The sequence below is a fragment of the Lynx canadensis genome, chromosome B4 (genome assembly GCF_007474595.2).
Source record: "Lynx canadensis isolate LIC74 chromosome B4, mLynCan4.pri.v2, whole genome shotgun sequence".
In the NCBI taxonomy this organism is placed as follows: Eukaryota; Metazoa; Chordata; class Mammalia; order Carnivora; family Felidae; genus Lynx; species Lynx canadensis.
The window spans coordinates 16,992,739-17,011,161 of record NC_044309.1 but is presented as its reverse complement, the minus strand read 5'-3'; positions in this window follow the sequence as shown (position 1 = coordinate 17,011,161).

Genomic DNA, 18,423 nt, shown 5'->3' with positions numbered 1-18,423 from the left:
TAAATGGACAGAAAAAGTTGAGAGATAAAAACTTCTAGGGGCACCTGGGTGGCTCAGTCCGACTCGGGCTCAGGTCATGATCTCGCAGTTTGTGAGTTCGAGCCCCGCGTCGGGCTCTGTGCTGACAACTTAGAGCCTGGAGCCTGCTTCGGATTCTGTGTCTCCCTCTCTCTCTCTCTGTCCCTCTCTCTCTTGTACTCTGTCTCTCTAAAAAATAAACATTAAAAAATTTTTTTTAAACTTCTAGAAAAGAATTTTTAGATAACCTATGTATTTTATATACCTAACTTAAAAATTAAAAATTATTTTTTATTGCAAGTTCTTGGCTTAACAATTATAGTAAACCTAATTATTGCCATCAAAGTAGACTTTAGAGATGTTGTTTAAGAAATACAGAATCCAGGGGCACCTGGGTGGCGCAGTCGGTTAAGCGTCCGACTTCAGCCAGGTCACGATCTCGCGGTCCGGGAGTTCGAGCCCCGCGTCAGGCTCTGGGCTGATGGCTCGGAGCCTGGAGCCTGTTTCCGATTCTGTGTCTCCCTCTCTCTCTGCCCCTCCCCCGTTCATGCTCTGTCTCTCTCTGTCCCAAAAATAAATAAAAACGTTGGAAAAAAAATTAAAAAAAAAAAAAAAAGAAATACAGAATCCAAACTTAACTGGCAAATTCCAGAATTTTAAAGACAGAGCTTTATTTTTTTTTTCAACGTTTTTTATTTATTTTTGGGACAGAGAGAGACAGAGCATGAACGGGGGAGGGTCAGAGAGAGAGGGAGACACAGAATCGGAAACAGGCTCCAGGCTCTGAGCCATCAGCCCAGAGCCCGACGCGGGGCTCGAACTCACGGACCGCGAGATCGTGACCTGGCTGAAGTCGGACGCTTAACCGACTGCGCCACCCAGGCGCCCCAAGACAGAGCTTTAAAACACATTCCTGAAAAGGCAACGGAAAATGAGAAAAGCTGAACTACTCAAAGTTGAGAGTAAACTATTCGAGAATAAAGCGAGTATGAAAAACTGTATAACCGAGTATCTACGAATAGGCTTGGAATTAGTAGCACTACCATCACTTGGAATAGAACCACATGGTGCATCAAATTCTCGTTTTCTGGACCGAGCGTTACTTTAGCGAGAGTGGCCTCTCTGACTACCCTTCAGGGAAATGCATTCCATGCCCTAACCTGTCATCATTCTTCTGCTCTTTCCGGCTTCATCTTTTTTCAACACCTGCCATATCATATATTTATTTGTTGGTTGATTTTGTGCCTTCCCCACCTGCCAGTTTGATGGTGAGCTCCTGGACAGCCAGGACTTTGCTTGTCATTGATTCCTCAGTAAAGATAGCAGGTACTCAATAGTTATTAGTTGGATGAATAAAGTAAGTGTTCTTATAATATTTATTTCTTCATATAACAACTGGTCTCAAAGATATCTTTAGGTTTTAATTTTTTTTTGAAACTGGCAAATCTAATGTTGATTGTTAGATTTCTTTCCTATCTTGATTCTAACCATCTAATCCATAAGCCATTTATTATATGCATGTCTAAAACCACACGCCTGCCTCATTCTCACTGAACTCCTTATCAGGATAACCATTCCGAAACAAGTAGCAATTCATGGCTCAAATAAAATCAACATCTTCTTAAGGATCTATTACATTCAAGGTGTTGGGATGGATGGATGGATGAGGGCAGAAGCCTGTGACCTTGGTCCAGAAATCCTGTCTCCCCTTTCTCAGGGAACACTTACTTTCTAGTCAAGTTCTGGTTTCAGCATGAAGATTCTTGGTAACTTCTGGAGATATTCTGACTCTGTCCTCCCTCTTTCTGGATATTCCTCTATTTTTCCCCTTTTCACAAAAATCCAAGCATAAATCTTACTTCTCCCTTGTACACATATAAAACACAGATAACAGATTTGGTCCAGAAAGTTACCATCTGTTTTTTTTTAATTTGGGGAATGTATCAGACAACAGTTCTACCTGTACTTCAATACTGAAAATGTTAGTTTTTGCAAAAAAAAAAAAAAGGGTGGGGGTGACAATGAGGAAAAAAAAAATCCAAACTTATCACTTGGAGGGTGTAACATTTTTTAAAAAGTAAATGCACTTCTGTAATGCTTCCGAACAGAAGTAAGGACCCGAGTCAGCGTATATTCAACTATTCCTCTGTTTAAAAATTACATTTTTGAAAGTGCTTCATTTTCCGGCTGACATCAGCAAATACACATCAGTGAGTTTATGACATCTTATACAAAAGGGACAACTCGTTCCCCCCAACAAGCTGTCAAGTAATGCACTTGACTCATTTTGCCAGGGGCTGAAGGTCTCAAGCATACCTTCTGCCTTCGGTAACTTTGTTGGCTCCCGCACACTTGGCATTCTTACGGCTGTTTTTGGCAGGCAGACGCACAGCCAACTCACTATTCATTATGACCCCAAAAGCCAGATCGCACGAACTACTGCAAGTGACCTTGTGGGAAAACGGAAGGGTAGCCCAAGAAATCACTGTCGATGCTTCCCTATAGCGTTGCAATTGTAAATTGTATTTGCCGTTTTATGATGATCTTTCGAGAAATACAAAAGTCTAAAATTTTGCTATATGTTGTTTAGTCCCAAACCAATCACGTTTTTTGGTTTTAGACGACTGAACAGTGAGAAACATACATGCTTCTGGCTAAAAAACTAATCAAACGTATTCTTTGTCTTCTGCAGGATAATAAACTTTTGAGTTAATTTTCGTTTGTTACAACTCGGGAATTTTTATCTTTTATATGTTTATCAAGTGACAAGCTTCTTTTAACGTTTATTTATTTCTGAGAGGCACAGAGAGAGAGAGCATGAGCAGGGGAGGGGCAGAGAGAGAAGGAGACACAGAATCTGAAGCAGGCTCCAGGCTCTGGGCTGTGAGCACAGAGCCTATGTAGGGCTCAAACTTGTGAGCAACAAGAGATCATGACCTGAGCCAAAGTCAGACGCTTAACCAACTGAGCCACTCAGGTGCCCCAAGAGACAAGCTTCTTACTGACCCTTTCAAAGTATTCCCCATTCATTTCAGTCAGTGGCCTCACATCTTTTTAAGTCCATGACATCAAATCGCATGACCCCCTTCCCACCCCTGTTACTATCTTTTAATTTATGTAACGTATTTATTGATTGTACCTACTAAGAGCCATCACTGGGCTGGGAAATAGGTATTATGTTCAGTGGTGAACAAAAGAGATAAAATATGATTTCTGGCTTCAATTTAATAGAGAGGGAAGAAAAGTATCAAGAATAAATAATTGGTACCTAACTATAAATTATGATAAACGCCATGATGGAAGAGTGTCTATTTACCAACTTTTGAGATATTCCCCCCAGGTAGTTCAAACACTCTTTCACCTGGCGTGGCTTTCCTCTCTACTATATCCTTTGCCATCACCCGGGACATTACATGCAAACTTCTGTCCTTCCCTTTAGGTCCCTGGCTCTCTCCGGATAGAGGGCTTTCACTTCCTCACTAGGAACTCACATGCGTAATTCTTACCTCTTCTGGTCTTTACCCCAAGTTGTTTTTGTTGTTGTTGTTTTAATTAATCTCTACACCCAGTGTGGGGCTTGAACTCATGACCCAAAGATCAAGAGTCACATGCTCTACCAAGCCAGCCAGGTGCTCCCAAATTGTTTTAACTAAGGGACTTCAAATCCTGAAACTTTTCTGATCATAATCTTATTATTTTCACTTTTCTTACAATAAACCTGCAATTAGCCTTTCCCATGACCTTGAGTCCTTTAATACCTCTGTGCTATCTTTGGGCTACTAACCTCCTGCAATCACTTGCTTCTCTCTCTGACCTGCTTCCCAAGGTCCAACATGTCCACAGTACAATCTCTAGCAACCTGCCAGTCCTCACTCCCTATCTTCAGTGTCTGCCTCCTACTTTTAAAGAAAATGTTAGTCATTTTCTCCAGGGTGACTGCGAATTGCTGGAGATTCTCAATACGTATCACTTAACCCAATTTCATCATGACTCTTAACGATGCTTACAATTATTTCATAATAGACCTTTCTCCTTCTTCCTCCTATCTCAGCCTGCCCTTCTCATTTTCCAAGTACCTCACCTCTACTGTCAACTAAACAAGATGTCAACTAAAATGTCAATTCTCTCTCTTGATCTATTTTATTTTTAAATCTACACATCCATTTTGAGAGAGACAGAGCAGGCATAAGTGGGGTAGGGGCAGAGAGAAAGGGAGAGAGAGAGAGTCCCAAACAGGCTCTATGCTCAGTGCGGAGCCGGACGCGGGCTCGACCCCACAACCTTTTAGATCATGACCCGAGCCAAAATCAAGAGTTGGACGCCCAACCAAATGAGCCACCCAGGTGCCCCTAAAATGTCAATTCAAAATTTATGTCATTTCCACACACACAAAACCTTTACATATTTCATTTTTGTGTTCTGCTTCCCTTTAAATTCTTTTTTTTTAAGTTCTTATTTATTTTGAGAGAGAGAGAGAGAACAGGGGAGGGGCAGAGAGAGAGGGGGAGAGAGAATCCCAAGCAGGCACCACACTGTCAGTGCAGAGCCCTACATAGGGCTTGAACTCACAAACTGCGAGATCACGACCTGAGCCAAGATCAAGGGTCAGACGCTCAACTGACTAAGCCACCCAGGCTCCACACAGTCCTCTGTATTTGGTCTCCTCTTCTGCCACTTGCTCCAGAAACTTGTGCTCTGTCTACAAATATGTTCACGTCGTCTCTCAACTCCCTCCCTCCAAGTGATTGTGGCCTATTTCCACCTTCTGGACACCGTAGGCTTCGTTTTGCTGGTTTTTGCTTTCATCCCCGTCCCACTTCCTGTAACTCACTGCATTTGTGCCTGACCGTCACCCACCCCTTGAAAGAACTCTTCTAAGATCACAAATGCCCTTTCGCTAAAGTCACTTTTGACCCAATGGATATCCCTTCTCTTTGTCCTGAAATCCTCTGCATCTATAGTTACTATTGCATTATGCACGATCTTCTTCCTTGTCCTACCTCCCTAATAACCCCTCACTTTTTATTGTATCCTCTGCACACGTGAGAATTCCTTAGGATTCCTCCATCAACCTCTTTTCTTCTTCCCCTGCACCAGGAGTCACAAATGGCAACCCCGAGCATATTTTGGCTTCCAGGTGCGTTCTGTCTGGCCTACAGAGTCTTGAGGTTGTTTGTTTTCACAGAAGTCAACACTTGCAAATTAGGAGATTTTACATAAAATCTGGACTTCCACTTTGTCTTGAGAAACCACGATTCATATCAACTACAGAATAAGGATAAAAGAAAGAAGAGCGTCAAACAGATACAAATGACCATTTGATAGCAAGGTAATAATGAAAGACTGGCTTCCTCCGTCACGTAGGAAATATGACGAGATATTCTCAGGGCAGATTTTGAGGATTCGTGCTGATAACCGCAGATATTACCAAGTTCAGTCTATCAGTCTTCTGTTCTCATCCTTGTCAGACTTACCCACATCTTCAGAGCCCTGGTTATTCGTCCTATCTTCTATAATTCCCTCGTCTTATTTCAAAAAGGATTTGATTCCGAGTCCTTTAGTTTACTTTCCTCTGAATACTGAATTTACCTAATACAACCTGAACTCTGAAACAAGTAACAGAATAAAACGAGAGCTAACGTCAATCTTAGCTTTCAAATCCTGATGCGGCCACATTGCCTAGCTGGTCCACGAAGTAGAGAGGATATTGCTTTGCTTTACTCCAAAGGCTTTCCTTGTTCTTAATTTTAGAGGTGATAAAGTCTCCATGGGGAAGAATATAGGAAAAGAAAGTGTATAAAGGTGGAAGGGTAGAAAAATCTGCGTAAGAAAAGTCATTTTCACTCACTCTTCTTTCTCCTCCCTTGTACACTTTACAAAAATATCTGTTTGGCAGTAACTAACCCTAAGCTTCTACTTCCTGACGTTGACACTTCAATTTCCATCACCTCGTATTCCAAGAACAATGTATGTACGTCTCCCTGCTGCGGAAATGAAAAGTGAGAGTGGAAAGTATAAGATGACCTACAAGGAAAACAAAAACAAAAATAAAAAAACGACCCTCCGTTTTAATGAACGAGCCGAGAGAAATGTCTCCTCCATACTTACTTCACCACCTTGAAATGCTGCCTAACATGCCATGATGTTTAAACTCCTAATAGCCCTGGGCTAACATTTGGAAAGGCTTATTTATATTTTGAAAATGGAAGTCCACACACACCACGCGGAGGATGAAATTCTGTCCCGCGGCAGCATAAATCACGGTTTTGTAAGCCGCGTTTCACTTCTTGCTTTGGTGCCTTGTTAACCCACTAAGCCAGGTTGCCAGGCAACCATGCCAGCTTTGCTGAATATAGATATTAACAGGTTTAGGTTACAAGGGGGGAAAAAATGGTGCAAATGAGCACAGATTTATCCTTCACCTGGAAATCTGGGGAAACAAGCAATCTTCACAACCCGGTGTTTGAAACAAATGTATTTAATACCTTCTTGTTACACTCCAGCCTCTGCGATGGAGGCGACAGTTCGTTCCCGCCTCTGAGGTAACACCCCTGCCCACTGTGTTCCGAGAAACGTCCTTGCCCGCTGCTACCATGACTTGCAATTCTGGGTTTAGAACACCGGTCGTGTTTCTAGCAACTGACGGAATTTCAATCTCGTTTTAATAAAGTCGCACGCTTATAATGTTCTCTAGGGGAAGGCTCTCTCCCAGGGAGCATTCTACTCTTTACTGTTGGCGCTGGGTAGGACAGATGTAACTGTCCCCATCGGTCAGGGGAGAAGCCCGTCTTCGTGACCATATGGTGTTGGCGCCACAACTGGTCGAGGGCAGAGCTGGGATGTGCCCCCAGCGGACAGCCAGCCCCAACAGGCAGTCCCTCTGACATGTCTACAGTATTTTCTTTTTTTTTTTCCTACCAGATTATTGAAAAAGTGGCAGAAAGTGAAGATAGTCTTGTGAGCTGTTACAGCTTCTCAGACTTCAGTACGGGCTCTCCTGCAAAGAGGCAAGTCTGTCATCAGAGACCTGTGGCCCTGAGATGTGTTTTCTTCTTCTTCTTTCTTTTTTCTCCCTCGCTCCAACATTTCTCACATCCCTGCTTTTCCGCCTGTACTCCCGAACAGACTTTACAACAAAACAAAAACAAAAATAAGCTCTTTCTGATCCCCTTTCTCTGGAGGCAACACGAGGGGCCAACAAGGCTCTCGCTTGAATCCCTTCACTGTGACTTCCGCTGCAGGACGAATGACCCCAGAACGACCCCACAGAACTTCCGAGTGTAGAGGACACCCGCTTGGGGCGCCTGGCTGGCTCGGTCGGTTGAGCATCCGACTCCGCTTCAGCTCAGGTCAGATCATGATCTCATGGTTTGTGGGTTCAAGCCCCGCATCGGGCTCTGCGCGGACAGCGTAGAGCCTGCTTGGGATTCTGTCTCTCCCTCTCTCTCTGCCCCTCCCCCGCTTGCTCTCTCTCTCTCACTCTCCCAAAATAAATAAAAATAAACTTAAAAAGAAAAGAAAAGAAAGGACACCTGCTTCTAGATACGGACCTGTAGGAGAGCTCTGCGGAGAAAGCAGGCTAGATATGCTTAGCCCAGATTGCACCAGGCTGCAATCTGCCTGCAAGTCTAGAAAAGTCCACCCCCACCTGTCACTCACATTTAAAAATATGTGCTCTCACTGCTATTGCTGCTGCCGCCGTTCACGTGGGCAAAGCACTAAGATGGCTCCAGGCCGACCAAGCGACCCAGGCTGCTAAGGCGCAGGTCCTGTGGATCGCTGGGACCGGGCCTCAGAGGCCGGTCAGCACTGACTCTCCGGGGAGTGGTTCCACTTTGATTTCTCTTGTGTCAAGCCGGGACGCCCGACGACGGTAATTTTGAGACAAGTGTGGCAGTGCTCTTTCTCCCTCCTGCTTCGATAGGTTGGTGACGTTTCCACTCCCAGCCCTGCCGAAGGCTAGGCTAATTTCAGTCAGAATGCCTCCCCTGGGTTATTTTCTGGGGCCCCAGGAAGTGTGAGGTATGTGCATCTTCTCCCACATTGCGGGGAGGTGCCCTGGATTTACCCGGAGAGGCTTGTTCAACCAGGTGGGAGCGACGCGAGGACGCTTCCGTCCGCCTTCCAGCACTTTCCGTCCTGCTACCAAAGACAGCCGAGGCGGCCCATTTCGCTCCCCTGGCTTGACTTGGGAAGTTAATAAGATCATAAGCTGAAGACCTAAGAACTGGCAAACTGTGCCAAGACGAAAATCTCAGACTCCCCTGGGGACAGAAATACTCGCTTGCCCTCCTGAATAGGAGTCTCTCTTTTTGAAAGCAGTGGGGTCTCCCTCCCACGTTATGATAGTTTCCCTCTCACCTCGATATTGTGGCCGACTGCAAATTAAAACAGTGCTCTTTCCTGGCTTATACTGTCTTATCTGCTTGGCTTGGCATTAGTCCTTAGGAGAAATCTGGTCTCTCTTTCTTCCCCAGGGAATTCTAAATACTCTGCAGGGTTTTCTCCCCCCCCCAGAAGTCATCGGTGATGATAAAAACGAACAGATTTCGACGGCATTTTAAACGTGTTAGTTATCGAAGACGTAATCAACCACTTGGACTTTTGACATTTATTGTGGTATGTTCTGTGAGGGTTTTTATTTATTTATTTTTATTTGAAAATTTTTTTAATGTTTAGTCGTTCTTGAGAGAGAGAAACAGAGTGCGAGTTGGGGAGGGGCAGAGAGGGAGACACAGAACCCGAGGCAGGCTCCAGGCTCTGAGCTGTCAGCGCAGAGCCCGATGCGGGGCTCGAACCCACAAGCTGTGAGACCATGACCTGAGCGGAAGTCGGATGCTCAACCGACCGAGCCACCCAGGCGCCCCTGTTCTGGTAGGTTTAATGACATAAATGGAGACTTACTTTACACCAGGGCTACACATATACGTGGGGAGAGTAATGCTGATGATCTCTGTTCTTTCACGCGACCTCTGCGCATAAGACTTGGTTTTAAACTTGGTTCAGAAGTAGCAGCAATTTCATTTCAGGGGTGTGGGTGTCCGCTTGTTAGCTGCGCAGCAGGAACAGAAGCACGGATGCGGCACGGACGCTCATGTGTTCAGAGCGCTAGAGGTTCTATCTGTGGAAATGGTGGGGAACGGGGCCAGAACCTTCGACTGAAACTCGATGCAGACATGCCTCCGGGCCAGGCTGGGAATTCTAGATCGGCACCAGAGGTGATTTTAAGTAGCCTGGCTTGTCTCACTGTTCTTGTGACATCTCTGGTCTCCAGGACATACGCTCCTTGGATTCTTAGGATTAATCCTTACAAGCACCATGTGAGGTGGGTGTCACGATCCCCCATTTTGCAGGAAGAGAAAGGGATCCTTGAGAAGATCAGTTAACCTTCCCAGAGTCGCAAAGCTGATGCGTCCCTGCCGGATGCCACAGGTGTATGCCCCCTCCCCTCCTCCTTGGGTTTGAGAACACTCACAGCAGAGTCTGTTGCGGGGACAGCGGGGACCTTCCCAGTCTTCCCCGCCACTGCTCTCCTCTTTACTCATCCATTCATACTCCATGGGAAACTGAGAGTGACCACGGAATTTGCTGCCCAAACCACAACACTTTTGGAAACAAAAGTCACTAGTCATCATTGTTGTGAGGCAACAGGCATGATTTGGGACTTCTGCACACCCTCGTTTGACCAAATCCCTGAAACGGGGTTAATACTTACTTAGTAACTTAATTTGAAATTGTCCACAGTGGAGTCTCTCCGACCCTCTCCCCCCAAAGGCGGCATCCCTGAATATGTCACCATCTAATTGCTGAGAGGGGATGCCCCCCCCCCCCCCACAGTCCACTCAGCAGTCTTCCCAGGTCAGAAGTACCCAACCCATCCTTATTTTCCTTCTGATCTCCCTTCCGTCTCTGTAGAAGGAGGGCTGCCTTGCCCGCCCTTCTACCGAGGCGGTGGGGTTGCCCGGCTGAAAGGTCTCTCTGGTCTCTGCTGGTCCAGGCAGCTAATGCCCACCGGGCTGTCAAGCAAGGGCTGTAGGAGCAAAACCTCCAACGGGGCACAGACTCAGACTCCTCTGAGCATATTGTGACTTGATCACCCACTGCAAATGGTGTCATCTCTTGATTTCAGGGCACGACTCACAACTCGTCCTCCCCTGCCTGGGCTCTACGTGCCTCAGATGTGGTATCTAACATGAACTAGGACACAGATCAACACCTTCTCCCAAGAAATGTCACCCTTCTTATTGGTCTGGATTGGGTGCTTTCAAGTTCACATTTATTTATTTATTTATTTTTGAGAGAGAGAGAGAGAGAGAGAGAGAGAGAGAGAGGTGTCACATGAGCAGGGAAGGGGCAAAGGGAGAGGGAAAGAAAGAATCTCAAACAGACTGCAGGTTCAGCGTGACGCCCCATGCGGGGCTCAATCTCATGACCGTGAGATCATGACCGGAGCAAACATCAAGAGTCAGACGCTTAACTGACTGAGTCACCGGGCACCCCTAAAGTTTAGATTTTAATGGTATCTTTCATGCACCTGCTTGAGTTCTGTTTTTAAACCCTCACCAAATAGAATAAGGAAATAGTTCAGCATATCACTATGTGATTCGGGGGTAATTATTTGATTTTCCTTACCCGTATTTCATCGACCTCCAGGCTTTGATCTTCAGACTCAGGAACACCCAGGCAGAAAGCCAGCCCCAAAGGGAAACCTATGTGAAGCTTTCGCATGTAGTGGAGTTGAATCTCTCCCTTACACTCAGACATTAGCTCAGCAAGAACCCTGGAAGAGAAGTTCCACCAGCTGGACGCTCACTGTAGCTCTAAGACCACAGTTCAAACACAAGACAAAGAAGCCAGGGATGAGGGGTGACAGAGGGCCCTGCCTGCAATTCTAGACCCCTCGGTCGTCTTCTCTGGGAAGGGAATCAGTTGCGTTCAAGAAGGCTTAACTTTCTCAACGGACAGAGAGGAATCCGTAAAGGGTTTGGTCTGCTGGAGAATGGATGGAAATCTGGGTTTAAGGGAACTTACTGAACAGTAGAAATATTTGGAATGACTTGGAGAGGAGAAAGTTTGGAATTTAGCACTCAGTACAGGGGCTGCTACAGAGTCTAGGAGATTCAAGGCAAGAGAGCCCTGAATCAGTGCTATAGCCACGGGATTGGAAAGAAAAGGACGAAGGGAACAAAGTGGAATTTAACAAATTACTTGTGAGTGCTGGCACAATGATAAGTACTTCATGTACGTTATTTTAAAAACATTCCTACCAGTAAAGTTTTATTATACCCATTTTACAGATGAATAAACTAAACCTCAGAGGTTACTAATATCAAGGTCCAACAGCTGGTGCAAGAAATAAGATTTAAAGTCAGAATTTCCCTCTAAAGTAGAATATAATCTGTCAACAATGCTCTGAGCTTGGGTAGATGAGGGAATGTCACCAGGAACAGAAACAAGAAACAGGAAAGCAGAGGATAGGCGTTAGTTTGGAGATAGGGAATGATGATTTGTTTCCTGTTAGATGTGTAAGTGCCTTTTAGATGTGTAAGTGAGAACTGCGATTATTTTAAAAGGTGCACATTTTAATATATAAAAAACACAATTACTAACAGCAATTTTCATGTCAGTTACATATTTCTTAATGCTTTGTGGCTGGCTATATAAAGCTATATAAATGAGTATTTACTAAAGCCACCTGGCACAATCTCTCAGGTTTCCAAGTCTAGATATAGACTTTATCTACTTATTTTTATTTATTTACTTTTTAGAGACAGAGAGAGAGCTCGAGCTGGGGAGAGGGGCAGAGGGAGGGAGGGAGGGAGGGAGGGGGAGAGAGAGAGAGAGAGAGAGAGAGAAAATCTTAGGCAGGCTCCCTGCTTAGCACAGAGCCTGACTCAGGGTTTGATCCCACGAGCCTGGGATCATGACCTGAGCCAAAATCAAGAATCCATCACGCAACAAACTGAGCCACGCAGGTACCCCGAGTCTATTCAGAAAAAAGAAAAGAAAAGAAAAGAAAAGAAAAGAAAAGAAAAGAAAAGAAAAGAGAAAAAAATTAAAAAATAAATATATAGGAAGGACAAAAAAAAAAACTGTCTCCACACATGAAATTCTGGAAGAACCTCAGCGGCTATGAGCAAAAGTAAATACTTTATCTGTATCACTAGACACACTCTGATTTCCTGTCAGTTGTGAGCGAAGGTGAAAAATATTAAAATCTGCACAGGTGTTTGAAATAAGTATAATAAACCTAATGTATCCCAACAAGGAAAAAGAGGGGAGAAAACAACAATAGGGAAGTATTTCCGATGATAGCAGCATATGTTCAGAGCATAAAAAAGGAAAATATAAAATTGGATATTTTCAGAAACTGTTACTGACTGAAAGACCAGTAGTCTAGATACTGCAGTGAAACTTACATATCTAATGAAGTGAAGCCAAGAAGAGATAAATCTCTCAAAGTCATAATAACACCATTCAACTTTAAGTTCATCAAGACAGACATTAAGTATGTATCAGAGAGGTTAAAAAAAAACCTCAGAAACTGGTGCAGTCACTCTGGAAAACAGTATGGAGGTTCCTCAAAAAACTAAAAATAGAACTACCCTACGACCCAGCAATTGCACCACTCGGCATTTATCCAAGGGATACAGGTGTGCTGTTTCGAAGGGACACATGCACCCCCATGTTTACAGCAGCACTATCGACAGTGGCCAAAATATGGAAAGAGCCCAAATGTCCATCGATGGATGAATGGGTAAAGAAGATGTGGTATATATATATAAAATGGAGTATTACTTGGCAATCAAAAAGAATGAAATCTTACCATTTGCAACTACATGGATGGAACTGGAGGGTATTATGCGAAGTGAAATTAGAGAAAGACAAATATCATATGACTTCACTTGTATGAGGACGTTAACAAAACAGATGAACATAAGGGAAGGGAAGCAAAAATAACATCAAAACAAGGAGGGGGACAAAACATAAGAGACTCTTAAATATGGAGAACAAACAGAGGGTTGTTGGAGGGGTTTTGGGAGGTGGGAGGGGCTAAGTGGGTAAAGGGCATTAAGGAAGCTACTCCTGAAATCATTGTTGCACTATAGGCTAACTTGGATGTAAATTTACAAATTAATTAATTAAAAAAACCTCAGAAGATTAGTAAATCCTTGACAACCTGAATAAGACATTTATATGGAAATAAGATGAAATATAGAGTCAACTGACCAAGGAGGGGAGATAGAGTTTCTTGCTGGAGGACAGATAGCTTTTCCACGTCAGAAACCTATTAGGGTGCCATCCTATTTGTAGTACATTTCATTTTCATGTTCGTCTTTTAGCTAACTTCTAGTAACATGTATTTTATAAGATAATAATGGTGCATTCTTAATGCATTTGCTAGGAACATCTCTATCAAGAAATAGACAGCAGACCTCAAAGTTCTGAGTTCTTACTTAATCTCTAGCACTCTGTTAGGAGAATATAATTCATTTATGTCCTTTATAGCCTGCCTTCATTTTTTTACATAAATTTTATTTTTGCTTTTTATGGTACAAAGTAAAAAAACAGAAAAGCAGCTAATGAAATATACTACCTACTATATAGAAATAATAATTTTAAAGGGGATCACAGGTTTGGGATGTCAGAAACTTGAGTGTGATTGATTTCAGCTCTTGAGAATTAAAAGAACGACAAGGGAGTTTGCTCAGTGACCGGATCCTAAGTCGGGTCTTTTATTTCTGTATTTTCAGGGCAGAGCAACTTTTCAACAAAGTAGGTCAGTCTGGCATAAAGTCACATCTACAGCCTTAAGGGGTCCATACAGCTTTAATGAACAAATGCCCACATGACCATGTCTCAAAACCCAGACTTCTGAAAGAATTTTTTATAGTCAAAGAATATGTGGAGATTCCACAATAAAGTTTCATATTGTGTACTTAACTGTATCCTGACAAAAAGTAAAAATTGTTACTGGGAGGGGCGCTTGGGTGGCTCAGTCGGGTAAGTGTCCAACTCTTGATTTCAGCTCAGGTCATGAACTCACAGTTCATGAATTTGAGCCCTGCATCCGGCTCTGCACTGACAGAGCAGAGCCTGCTTGGGGATTCTCTCTCCCTCTCTTTCTCCCCCTCCCCTGCTCGTGCGCTCTCTTGCTCTCTCTCTCTCTCTCTCTCTCTCTCTCTCTCTCAAAATAAATAAACTTTAAAAATTTTATTAAAAAACTGTCATTGGGAAAGCTGTGTTCCATAGATCTGAATCCTTGTCCCTAAATATTGTTTCTTTTTTTTAAAGTTTTTTAAATGTTCATTCATTTTTGAGACACACAGAGCGTGAGTGGTGGAGGGGCAGAGAGAGAGAGAGAGGAGAGACACAGAATCCGAAGCAGGCTCCAGGCTCTGAGCTGTCAGCACATAGCCTGATGCGGAACTCAAACTCACGAACTGGGAGATCATGACCTGAGCTGAAATCAGATGCTTAACCCGCTGAGCCACCCAGGCACCCCTAAATATTCTTTCTTGATATTATCTTTTTTTTATGTTTATTTATTTTTGACAGAGAGAGACAGAGCTTGAGCGGGGGAGGGGCAGAGAGAGAGGGAGACACAGAATCCGAAGCAGGCTCCAGGCTCTGAGCTGTTAGCACAGAGCCTGACGCGGGGCTCGAACTCACAGACCTCGAGATCATGACCTGAGCCGAAATCGGACATTCAACCGACTGAGCCACCCAGGCGCCCCTCTTGATACTATCTTTAACGTTACTTTAAAATTTGTTCTAATTTCTGTTACTCCAAAAACATCATTATGCTTATTTGTAAAACTCTCAACAACATTAAAAAATAAGCAAACTTCTGAACTCTAAAGGGCCATAACACTTTTTGGGTGAACTACAGTGTGTTATGCTAAGCGAAATAAGTGAGTCAGAGAAAGACAAATATCATATGATTTCACTCATATGTGGAAATTTAAGATACAAAACAGATGAACATAAGGGAAGGGAAGCAAAAATAAGATAAAAACAGAGAGGGAGACAAACCATAAGAGACTCATATCCAGAGAACAAACTGAGGGCTGCTGGATGGGTGTTGGGTGGGGGGGATGGGCTAAATGGGTGATGGGCAAGACGGAGGGCACTTGTTGGGGTGAGCCCTGGGTGTTGTACGTAAGTGATGAATCACTAAATTCTATTCCTGTAATCATTATTATACTGTATGTTAACTAACGGATTTAAATTAAAAAAATAAATTTAAAAAAAGGAAATAAAGAACCAGAGGGAAAAAAAAGGGCCATAACACGTTCTATCAAGCATGCATGTGCCATGATGATCCGTTCCCTCCCCTTTCTTTGTGCTGTCTGTAACCTTTATTTGGCAAGTGTGGTGAGTGCTGTCCTAGGAAGCCTCTGCATACCTCCAGTCTCTGAGATTTGAATAGAGGCATTGAGATCTGCCCTGGAATCCCCAGTGAAACAGTTACCAAAGATATAAAAAGTGCATACAGGAGGCACAAAGCAATTTTAAGAATGTCCCTGCAGCCCAGCCATGCTAGCATACTCCAGGTACGTTCCTGCTCAGGACCTTGGTACCTGAACGTTCCTTTGCTGGGAATGCTTGGTTCCTACATTTCCACATGGCTGGTTCTGTTACCTTCTTGAAGTATTTGCTCAAATAGTTTGACCAAGGAATTGGCAAACCTCCCCCCCCGTCAATTCCTGGCACTTTCTAAGCCAGTCCCTGCTCTAGTTTATTCACCACATCGCACAGTGCTTATGTGTTTGCTTTTTGTCTGTCTCCTTTCACCAAAATGTGAGCTCAGGGCAGACGGGGATTTTTGAGGATCTTATTCACTGCTGTTTCCTCAGTGCTGAGAATATCACAGAAGAGGCGTCCAGTAAATTTTTGTGGAATAATCGTCGAACCTGCACAGCAAAAGGACCTGCTAACCCTCACATCTCAAGAGAAGCAGGTAGTTGCTGTTCTTACTCATTTTAGAGCCAGGGAAACTCTCGGGAACGATAGGAGCAGGTGCCCAGGAAACACACTGCCTTAGAGGGCACCCCACAAAAAGAAAGTGGCGTTTCCCTCTGGATTGTGATATCTGGCAATACGTGTTCGTGTTTACCAGACGGGGCAAGGCATATCTAAGGAATACTCAAGACGAACCAGGGGGAGAGAGATAGAAAGACCCACTCTCTCCAAAGAGAGGTTGCCTGTTTGGTTTCAGATGAGATGAATCATTTTATTCTTCTCTTGACTTCAAGTCTAAATAAATGCTCGAATGGAAAGTGGCCAATGGCAAAGGCAGGACTACCAGATACATTTCCCTCCACATAGCCAAAAAACTCAGAGAAATGTCATCCAATGCCTAAAACAAGCACACTGATTGAATCCGAAGCGAAGGTCAACATCCAAAGGTGTCTGTCTGTGCCCTATATTTAAAATAAGTCATTTCATAACACCAATGAACAGTCAGTGTTGGTTCACCGCACAATCAACGCACACGAACCAAATTACTATATTCTCTGTATGTAACAGTAATTCAACTCCTAAACTTTGCTTCTGACAAGCCCGGGTACAGAGACATTTATACAGTGACATTTATACATTTATACAGCGGAATAGACAGTGAAAACTATAACCTAAGAAAATACAAGTATCCCGACTCTATTAAAATATCAGTTTTTACATTTTTAGCCAACAACTTGAACTTTTAACAAAATACTGGCATAACTGAGTCTGAAGGAAACCAGACGCGATGGGGATCGAAGCTTATAAAATGGTTCGAGTTTTGCCCTCACAGCAGAAACACCCCATTAGGCAGACACTGCTTTGGGGGAATTAATCTTTTAGAAGGGATTAATCGGATGAGGGAGGGGATATACTTTTGCAACTACTCCTTTCTTCGGTGTTTATGTACCGGGAGAAAGTGGCAGAGACCCAACTGGAAATCAGAATTACAGAGCGGGAAAGAAACTCAGTGAATAGGCCACGAGTCTGTGAATCATACCCCTTGGTTATACTGGGATGAGACGAAAAAGCAACAGCGGCAAGAGTATTGAGACAAAGAATACCAATATTAATTTCTGACAATGAACAACTCGCAAAAAATGTTGCCAGTTGTTTGAAATAATTGGGGGAATTGTGTTTCAAACTAAGATACATCTCCTTTCCTTAAGTAGTATACAGAACGACCGTCAAGAAAAGCAATCAGTCCGGGTGCCTGGGTGGCTCAGTCGGTGAAGTGTCCGACTTCGGCTCAGGTCGTGATCTCACGGCCCGTGAGTTTGAGCCCCGCGTCGGGCTCTGTGCTGGACGCTCTGAGCCTGGAGCCTGCTTCGGATTCTGTGTCTCCCTCTCTCTCTGACCCTCCCCTGCTATGCTCTGTCTCTCTCTGTCTCAAAAATAAATAAACGTTAAAAAAAATTATTAAAAAAAAAAAAAAGAAATCAGTCACCATTTTCAAGTACGTACTGTGCTCTTTCATGGAAAGAAAGAAAAGCCTAATCAGCTAAATTTCAAATTAAGGCAGTAAAAATAGAATCATTTATTTTCCCCGAGTTACTTTAAGCAAAGACCACAATCATAAATCTAATAAAGTCTACAATGAATATGGTTGGGTTGCATGTGCCGGTGCCGGCTAAAAACAGTGGTGTTCGAGACCCAACTTTATATGGAGAGTACAAGGGAATCCATTTGCCTGTTAATTTTAATGTATCAAGCTCGCTAAACATGATAGCAGAGAATGAAAGCCACTTGTTTAAGAGTTTACAGATTGTTCTCATTATTTTAAGCTCAATATAATATATTTTGTACTTTTGTAGGAAACTAACTTGAAGCAACATTCAAGAGTCAAACTGGATTAGGATTAACATGTCATGTTATTCCTGGAATGTTAAATTTTCCTCGTACGTGTCCATTATTGATTGACAGAATTTAATTAGACGTGTAAAACTGAGAAATAACTATTGCTATCGCGCTTCGAAGGACAAAAAAAGGGAACGGTAGGCCCAAATAATGAAAATTCTGCACATCCTACCCGTAAAATTTGACTTAATACTATCAATCTATGCTATCTTTACTGAGCACGAACAGTTAAAAACATCTTCAAACCATAGCCTTGACTTTGCACTGATGCATGTTAAATTCTGGGTGTAGATGTGAATCCGAAGCAACTTAAAAGTGGCAAAACGAACCGAGAGTTTACATGTGTTATAGTTCATATTTTAGCAAGCACACCTGTCATCGTCCATATTTTAGCAAGGCTTTTGCCAAAGGATTCCTAACACTAATAAAGACACGTCTACGCTTCTCTAAGGCGAACACTTTCTGAAAGTCTCCCAAACACTTCTACTGACAGGAAACCACGAGAGGTCTTTCAGTTTTCAAATTATATCTTAAGACATATAA